The sequence below is a fragment of the Pygoscelis adeliae genome, unplaced genomic scaffold, assembly GCF_000699105.1.
Source record: "Pygoscelis adeliae isolate BGI_AS28 unplaced genomic scaffold, ASM69910v1 Scaffold171, whole genome shotgun sequence".
Lineage (NCBI taxonomy): Eukaryota > Metazoa > Chordata > Aves > Sphenisciformes > Spheniscidae > Pygoscelis > Pygoscelis adeliae.
In genome coordinates this window covers 1437922-1447109 of record NW_008824186.1, presented here as the reverse complement: position 1 = coordinate 1447109, position 9188 = coordinate 1437922, and the positions used below count along the sequence as shown (strand labels likewise).

The window sequence follows — 9188 nt, the reverse complement described above, 5'->3', positions numbered from 1 at the left end:
AGCAAGGGAAACTCACTTATTCGTAGCATGCCCAAGAACCTGTCTCAATGCTTTCACCCCTGACTCTTTTGAAACTATTTGAAGGAGTCTGAGCAGAAAAATGCTGTAGTTACCCGAATATGAATCTGATGAGTGAACCTACTGCTTTAAAACACTTTTATCACTATCTCCAGTGAATGTAGTTTTTGTCTTGCTGCTTGCAGGTTGCCTTTCAGTCGCATACATCTGCTTTATTATACACAGAATGCCTTGGCATATTGGATTGTTTTTTGGTTTTTTTTTCCCCCCCCTGTTTCTTTTCTGGTGTGCTCACTGTTTCCAGATCATTTGTGAGTTTAAAATAACAGTAGATATAGGTTTAAAGGCTAGTTTATTCTAAAGGATTGATGAAATTGGGAAAGTTAAGACAGAAGGAGGACAAAAGGGTATGCACTGGATAAACATGTTAAGCAGAGGGTGGGAGTTACACCACTTATGGTCGGCTTCAAAATCTAGTTTAATCCCCTACTTTAAAAAGTAGCCATTCCTAAGAAGATCGTCCCTTGTTTTTTGCAAAGTAATTTAGAATCCCAAAATGTTTCTGTAGTCCTAAAGACAGCAAAGCATTCTATGTAGAATGAAGCAAAATGTGCAGTAGGAAATCAACATGCGCTCAAGAAATGTATTCACAAGGGAGATGCTTTTCCTACAGAATCTGCTCAGCCACAGAAAAAGAGAGCTCAAATACTCAGAGCATACCTAGGGCTCATTAACACACACTGCTAAGCTTTATACTATGCAAAAATGAATTATTGCTTTATTGGGACACCCTAGATTATGTAACTGCACCTTAATGGAAATAAAATAGAGCATATGATTTTCACTGTTGCCATTAGCAACAGTTCTGTTATTAATTTCAGCCTACATTCCCCTCTTGAAACAACCGCTTCATTGAAAGAAAACCCTGTGGGACAGGTAATGCAGAAGGTTGTTAATGCAAAGTGAAGCAGTGTTTTTGGGATATAGACTAAGAGTAACAATGAACATACTTCTTTTTGTATCCCATCCTAGTAATTTTTAACAAAATCAGGAATTATAATTCCTATAATTCCCTTTTAAAAGCTTTTTTAAAATGTGCATTATCAGCTAGCATCTGTGCAGTCACCATCCTGAAATTGTAGCTTTAACACATATTTCCATGTTTTCTGGAAAATATGGACAGTATCCACATTTTGGGAAAATTCTCAGCCTGATTATCTAACAGAGAGGTGTTTCTTTGTAAAAGCGAATGCAAAATTTCTAAGTATCCAATTCAGGAAAGCTTTCCCGTACAGCACGGCGGTTAAGCTGGGGCTGTCTGAAGCACTAGGTTACTTGCTTTCCTGAAACAGGACCTGTTCAGACAGTAACAATTCAGGATTGGATTTAAATGCTCATCTTTCCTTCCATTTGTCTTTAGTTGCACTCCAACGGTATTTCTTTATCTAGCTCAGCCCCAAAATTGTGCTTTTGTAATTGAGTGGATTCTATTAAAAGCCTGGAAATTCCCCCAGGCTTTCATATTTGGTGAACTGAAAAACACAGATTTTGTATTCTCTGAAATGTCATTACCTGTTTTTGAAGAAAAGAAATAAGACTTTTTAATTAAAGAAATGGCTATTTGTACAGGGAAATACTGAATTTGTATGTACTATGATCAAATAATGAATTGCATTCAGGCATATTTATATACCTTGTAACATGTGTGGTTTTCTCCGCTGCCACAAAATCGCTATCATAAACATAGAGAAGTCAAAATAAAATGGGTGAACACAATCCTGGTATAATTCCACTGACTGAAATGTATTTTTGCTGTTGCTTAAAGTAACCCCAAATCTGTGCTACTGGCTTTAAGTATAATCTGCCTGAATCTAAGTCAGTCATAGAATTAAACAGAATTTAATTGTCATCAAATGGTAGAAATAAGTCTTTGTCTTTAATTATGGGCTTTTTTCTTCCTTCCAAACGAAGTAATCTGTGACTAAAAGCTTAACCTTTTCAAAAATGTTCTTTTTTATGAACTGGAAAAAAACCAGCTTCTGCATGTTCTTTCATCAAAAAGTCTCTGCGTGTTAAAAAAGAACTGCATCTCAGCACTGAGGCTTAGGGCGACTTCAGCAACCTCTTTGGCTGCACCCACAGGAAAATAGATGTGTTGCATGATGTATTACCAGCTCACAATAGTAGCCTTGCAAGTAAGATTTTGTAATGAGCATGCTAATAGCTATGGGAAACTTCCGACATGCTCCACATAAAAACGAAATCCTCAGAAACCTGGGCAGACTCAAAGCAGGCTGACTGCTTATGGACTTAATAAAACTTGCCCATTCAGAGTGCATTACAGGAGATCACATTCACAGTTACTATAAAGCAACTGTGTATATTTACGTGAAGATGAACTGCAGAGCAAATAAAGCTGTATGTAGCTGCTTTTACCCCAGAAATATTTTATTACCACAGAGCAGACAACTACTTCCTTTTTCTTTTAAATTTTTTACAAATTTCAGTAACGTGCCTACCTCAGTGTCTCCTTTTTATTCAAATACATCTGTAAAACCGAGGTAGGCAAGATGTCTACAGATTTTATCAATGAGGAGAAAACATGCCATGTTTCAACTAATATCCATGGAAGTCCATAATGTCTTAAGCATTAGTTAACCAGGTATTCTGTGTTAGTTAATGCTTTAAAGACAAGATTGGTCTTAATTTTTCTCTCAACCTGGAAAGAAAGTGTGCATTTGTATTGGGGTAAAATAGAACTTTTTCTTTTTCTCTGGTCTTGTAATGTACCTTCTGGCACATCTATTGCTGCAGTTGAATTTTTCATAAATTAATATCATGCAGTTCAGCTTCTACGGAAAGCTATGCTATTGAATCGTAACAATACTATGACATCAAAGAAGGTACACCTCACTCATAACTTAAGTAGAATTTAAGTACATGTACTTAAAATTACAGTCAATTCCCTCTTACCTGATAACATCTTTCTGGCATTAAGTGGTTATTAGATAAAAAAATCATAGTCCAGAGCTCAGAACTCCTTCTCCAGCAAGTAGCCTAACTGTGAGTCTTGCACTCTGGCCCCAAAATTGAAGACTTTTTTCAGGCTGTGGTAGTTTCTTCAGTAGACTAGATAGCAATGTCATCTAGACAGTTTTTCATTCAGCAGCAGGGACAGTTGTGAGACAGTTGTAAACATAAACACCTTGGTAGAAAATTGTACCTATATAAAGGTATAAACACTAGTAGAGTATTAACAGCAAACACTATCACGATTCCTAGTTCAGAAGAAAGGTGTCAGCTTTCAGAAGGGAGCTTCATGCTGCCAGTCCCAAGTAAACATGTCCTTTTAGAAATGAGTGAGGTACCTAAGCCCACAAGAGGAATAGCTATAGCATCCTCTTGACTTCGGTGCTGGGTCTTCAGGCTTCCTTGTAGACTACCTGGCTGCTCAAAGCATGCAAGCAGACGTTTGTATCGTCTCTTAAGTGTTTCCTCCTAACACCACTCTGTAACGACACATCTAACTATACAGTGTATGTAGCAACAAGGAGACAAAATTTGAGGTTTTGAAGACTTCCGTTAGCCTGAAACTGTTTTCATGAACTGAAGAAGTTAGGGATACTGAACACACGCTTTCCACATCCTAAAGAGATTTTTGTGTGTCTGCATAGGGTGGAGGTGGAATAAGGTCTATTTATACTCATCATGGAAGACTAATCGGCTTTTAAGAGCACCCAGCTATCCCTCCAAAGCACTACATCGTTCTCATTTTCATAGCATTTGATTCCCCACAGAAGATGTACTGTGCGTTATTCTTTTTCATTCTCACCTTATCTCCTTCTTCTTCAATAACAAATTATTTTTTGAGAGAAAGGATGGTCCTGTGGTGGAGATGCTATCTTAAAACTCAGATATGTAGGTTTATTTCCAGAAGATATTTGATTCATTATCTGTGAATTGAGGATAATGTTGTTTTTTCTACTTTCTAAGAATCTTGTGAAAATAAGTCCACAATGGATAGAAAGGCATTCCGGTAGTATGAGGATGAGTGTTGTGGAATGAATTAAATGTTCTCTGTTCTAAAACAATTGAATGAATGCCAAGCAGTGGTGGTGTGAAATGAGTGAAATTAAGCTCTGGCTCGAAACAGGTGTTTTTCATTCCCACAGTTCATTGAATCTGACTCTGATTTTGATGTCAGATAATACACTGTTATTTGTTTAGCTGAACCAAATCAAATCATTATTATGAAGTGCTAAGTGATCTGCACAGTAACATTTTCTAATGTTATTTGGCACACATAAAATAAAAATAGTAATAAAAATTACTTATAAAAATAACTTGCAGTACAGAAAAGATACTAATCACATCATTTACCAAAAAGCAGCAGCAGCACATGAAATAGTTTACGTGGCTTTCCAGATCCTACTAATCTCGCTTTTATTCTAAAGGTATTCAGATGATACTTAAAACTTCTGAAAGCTTTCATTACATTTTAATGGATGTTACCCTTTAAACAAGTTGGTTTAAATCCCCTTGGTTGAGAAAGACTTCAAATCAAATTCTATCTTCAATGCTGGTTTTTTGAGCTATGTCCCACTTTCTGTTCTTGAAGATGAGGAAATATTTTTAATCCTTTGTAAAGTGCGCAGCTGAATGATCTAATTTAGTGGTGGTTTCATACCACGGGGTTCTATTTGTTGCCATTTAATGGACACTCTGCATGCACCTTCATTTGTACATTGCAGGAACAAATGAATGTAAAGTAAATTATTAATTTTTACAACTTCAGAATGTCAGTAAGGCTGGCTGTATTAGAATGACATTATCAACTTTTTAAAACCATACTATTAGGACTTTTTGGAGGATGGTACTTTCATAGGGAACAGCTATTGAGTCAACCACCCACCCCAGCTTGAAACCCAAATGTAGAAAGGGGATCTGGAGAGAAGGATAATTGTTTGCTATTTTTGCATGTTTTAATTTAGGCCGCAATCCAAAAAATAATGAAGTCAATCTAGAAACTACTTTGGCTCCACTGGACTTTTTGAGCAAGCTCTGAGCATGTAGGGAAGGGTGCATTCTATTTCAACTGGAAACTGAAATCATAATTGGACTAATAACTGAAATTAAAGAAGAAGCTTCAGTAGGCTCTACAAAGGGTTTATACCAAGTTTTGTAAGTGATTATGCCTAACTACACTTTTCAAAGGGATTTACCATGAAGACTCCTGAGAGCTTATACTAATTTAATTATTAAATCATGACTTCCTGCTTATAGGAGTGGCAGAGATGCTGCATCAATGGTAACGTGTTCTCACAGCAAATGGAGGCACAGACACACTGGTGCAAGCAAGTTGCCAAGGAGCCGGGCGCATTGCTCCCATGAGGAGCTGCCCGCACGCGACTGCGGTGTGCCGGGGCTGACTGGCAGTGCAGCACGGCGCCATGCACCCTCACTCCCCTCCCGGGAGAATTTCATACCTGTACCCCATTGCGTGATATCGATATGCTCAAAAGAAGCTGAGCAAAAACTCAATTGCAAATTCCCAAGTATCAATTCTGTGATTTTAACTCAAGGGGGAAACCCCCTTAAATGTGAAAAGGAAAGAGGGTAGCAACTTTCCTCCTGTATATCTCTGTAACAGCTGACAGGTAGTCACAGATTTGCTCCTTGACAACTTCCACATGCACAGAGGCATAACATAGGCTTGACAGTTTTCTTCCTTTTTTCTTTTTTTCCCTTTTGTTGCTAGAAGAGGTGTGTATCAGTCTTTACCGAAGGGATTTTCGGCAGCTCCAAGCAAGAGCATTGGTGCCCTTCCCTTTAACTTGTTCTGACGTTGTACCATTTTGACACTCCATCATTGTGCAAATGATCTAGTTTTTCCAAATCTAACTGTTGCATTACTTGGGAATCATTGCTTCCCAGCCAAATACTAAATGATTGCCAGGCCACTTTTTTTCCAATCTAACTGTTGCATTACTTGGGAATCATTGCTTCCCAGCCAAATACATAAATGATGACAAGACAACTTGCAATATACAAGTGAAACATCCTAGTTCTTTTTGCCATATTTTGATGTGAATTTGAGAGTTTGTTTACTTCAAAAATCAAAGCAAAACTTTGGAAATATGAAGAGGAGAGAAAAATGGGTACATATGTAATAAAGGAAGCCCTAAGAAAATGTTAACTAAAATTCGTAAAAATTATGTGGTGTTTTATGCCTCTACTGTAAAGTCTGTGCAATTGGGTTATTCAAGGCAGTTGGGTTATATCAACTAGTTGTATATTACTAATTTGTGGGTTTATCTTCAGGCATTTCATATCCTCTCAGTTTCTACCATCTGCCAATAAATTATAGCTAAAGAGATTGGCCAGCAAATCCAAGCACTGTATCTTTTTTATAGATTGCTCTCTATCTACAGATTGTTTACAAGGCTGTGAACTTGTGTGGTGGATAACATCTGTTTGCCCGAGCTGTTTAAGTTTATCACATTTCCTTAAAAATGCGGAGGTCAGCTGGAGAGGTTGGAGGCAGAGGAAGGTCACTGTTTTTCTGGAGGAACTCCTCGAGCCTGCTTCCTGCAGGACGCTGGAGCGATGCAGGCTGGTGGCACCACGAGTGGCAAGTGGAGCTGGGTTTCCCAGGCTGGCACAAAGCCCAGCAGCCAGACCTCACATGGCAACAGCCTCACAGACCCAAGGAGGTGGCAAACAATTTAGTGTATTGTTTTCCAGGATTTCATCTTCTTGACATAAACACTTGTCCAAGGAAAATGCTTTAGTGTACAAAACATCTACTCAGGTATCTGTCTGTCTATCAGTGCATGTAGAAGTAAATATACACTGGCATTAATAACAGTGTAGATGTTACATTTTTTAATTAAAAAAATAATATTATAAATCTGCATGATAGAGATGACTGCATAATTAGAATATCAGCCTGGAATAACAATGATTTAATTCAAGTTGCAGCTTAATCCTGTGTAATTGTCAAGGAGCTCTAGATATCAAAAATGTGTGCTCTCTTTCCAGGCCCATCAGAATGCTGGATTCTGCATCTTTTGATTTTGGTTACTGTTCAGGAAGTGGCCATGAATTCAGCTCTTGCATCTGAATTTTCACCTCCCTTAAAAATTCAGGGATGTCTGAATGCGCCATGCTCTGTTCCTTATTTCCTTCCCTCTGCACTTACTACTGAACTATTAATCATGGTTCATCCGCTCTTGGTATGCATTTTTAATATGAATAGCACGTGTTAAAATGCTTTCAGACACAAGCGATTTGGATTTTACTGACATAATTATTGGTTTCTATTAGATAAGCAGTGTATTATTTTAATAAACGTAACTGACTTTCTTTGGGATGTACAACACAGAGTTAATAATTTTGAATGCAAATGTGTTCTCAAGGCAACTAAGTGATGATATGCCTGGCTGGAAAGTCTTAGGATGTTGAAAAAAGGAAGATTAAAAAATAGGGCAAATTCCATTGACAGATAAAGACAAGTAATGTCTTTTAATTTCAGATTTTTAACTTCATTCATTTAATTAGTTTCCTTTTAAATCACTTTGAGGGGAAAGCTGTCTCTTCCACTTTTGAAGGCATGGAGGTAAGAAGAAGGTTGCCATAGATGAACCTGGATGTGATGCCTCTCTCCTCCATGGAGCGTACCCCTGCTCGGTGCTGCCCAGCCCAGCGGCAAGACTGGGAGAGGGTTGTGCTGGCAGCTCAGCCTGCTGCTGCTCACCCAGAGCCTGCCCCGGTGAATCCGCCTGCTGGCATAGCACTGTTGTGTTCCGTTTGATTGCTCCCTTTCATCCTAAAATTCTCTTTAATCAAACTATATTAATAGTATGGGAGTTTGATTAAATCTTTTTATACTTACTTGCATTTATAGTCAGACTTTCAGCTATGTTACCTCAGGACATTTAATGTAGTATAGGCTTTGGCCAAGCATCTGTATTTTTAAAAAGGATTTTCAAGAAATGGCTTATCCATCAACTCAGGTTGAGGGAGGGGTCATGTCACATATATATTCCCGAGACTGAAAACCTTGTGTGTTACAGAGAGGGCCCATCAGCGCTGTAATTACCTTGCTTTGGTAAAAAGAGGGAGTCAGAAAATATTGAGAGTGGTAGAAACAAGCAGTGAATATTGTTTTCTTTAAATGGGTGTATATGGACTTGAGCTAGTCTGGGGTATCAGAACTATCGCTATCAAGCAGGAAATTGCACTATTCTTACTAAACTGAAAGGTCAGCTCTGTTGGAAGTGTCAATTACTGGTAATGTATAAGGTGGGTTTCTTAGTCTAATTGGGAAATATTTTTAAAAGACAGTAGAAATCATGTGAGCGAGTTGTGAACTTTGTGTTCCTCTAGGCAAATTACTGGGGTGGATTCCTAAGGGAGATGGGGAAAATGCTTCTAAAAAAGTGTGATAGATGTCTTTTGGGCATCAGAGCCTTGTTAACAGTCTCCTGCCTTTGTCCTGGGTTTATTGTACCAATATAAAGTTTAGAACTGCTGATGCAGGAATTCCTACAGACTTTAGAAAATAATCTTTGTACAACGCTTTGCCACACTGTGGGCTTCCACAGGTGGGTGCTATATTCCACCCCGTAATTTTCATGTGAGTAAATGGAGAGCAAAGAAAAAGTGTTATCAATGGCTTTACTTGGAGGAGATTGCAGTGCATCCAATGGACTCTTTGCATCCTTACATACAGGAGGCTAATAAATAATATATCATACATGCTCACAGGGTGTGTTAGATTGCCTAGAGCAGCAGTGTCTAGTTTTTGCCTGCCTCTTGACCTGTGGATCTGTAACACATTAAGAGCAATTTTTCTGTCTTTGCTTGCTTTAGCCTGGTAAGTTCCTCTGACCACAGGATCTGGCCAAGGATTGTCAGAGAGTCACAGATTCAACAGCCCAAGATATACTTTTTGCTAATAAACTACTACAGTGGGCTGACAGCCCAGGATACAGCACAGTTATCTTTCTGTGATAGTGTTACCAGAACAAACTCAGTTTGGAGTATTTCCCCAATGCAAAGGTCTTCTCCTTATTTATACCTGTCATCACAGTGCACTGCTCTGAAAGCTTTCCCTTCAGCTCGTGATGCAAAAATAACATGGTCTGTGAACTGCTGCTGGTGTTTTA

The 9188-nt window shown here is 38.4% G+C and overlaps 1 protein-coding gene across 1 annotated transcript in view; it reads left to right on the top strand.

The window, feature by feature from the left end:
• The window catches only part of SPON1 (spondin 1, extracellular matrix protein), a 205922-nt gene that overhangs the window by 164751 nt on the left and 31983 nt on the right, over positions 1–9188 (top strand). The gene's annotated exons all lie outside the window — the stretch shown is intronic.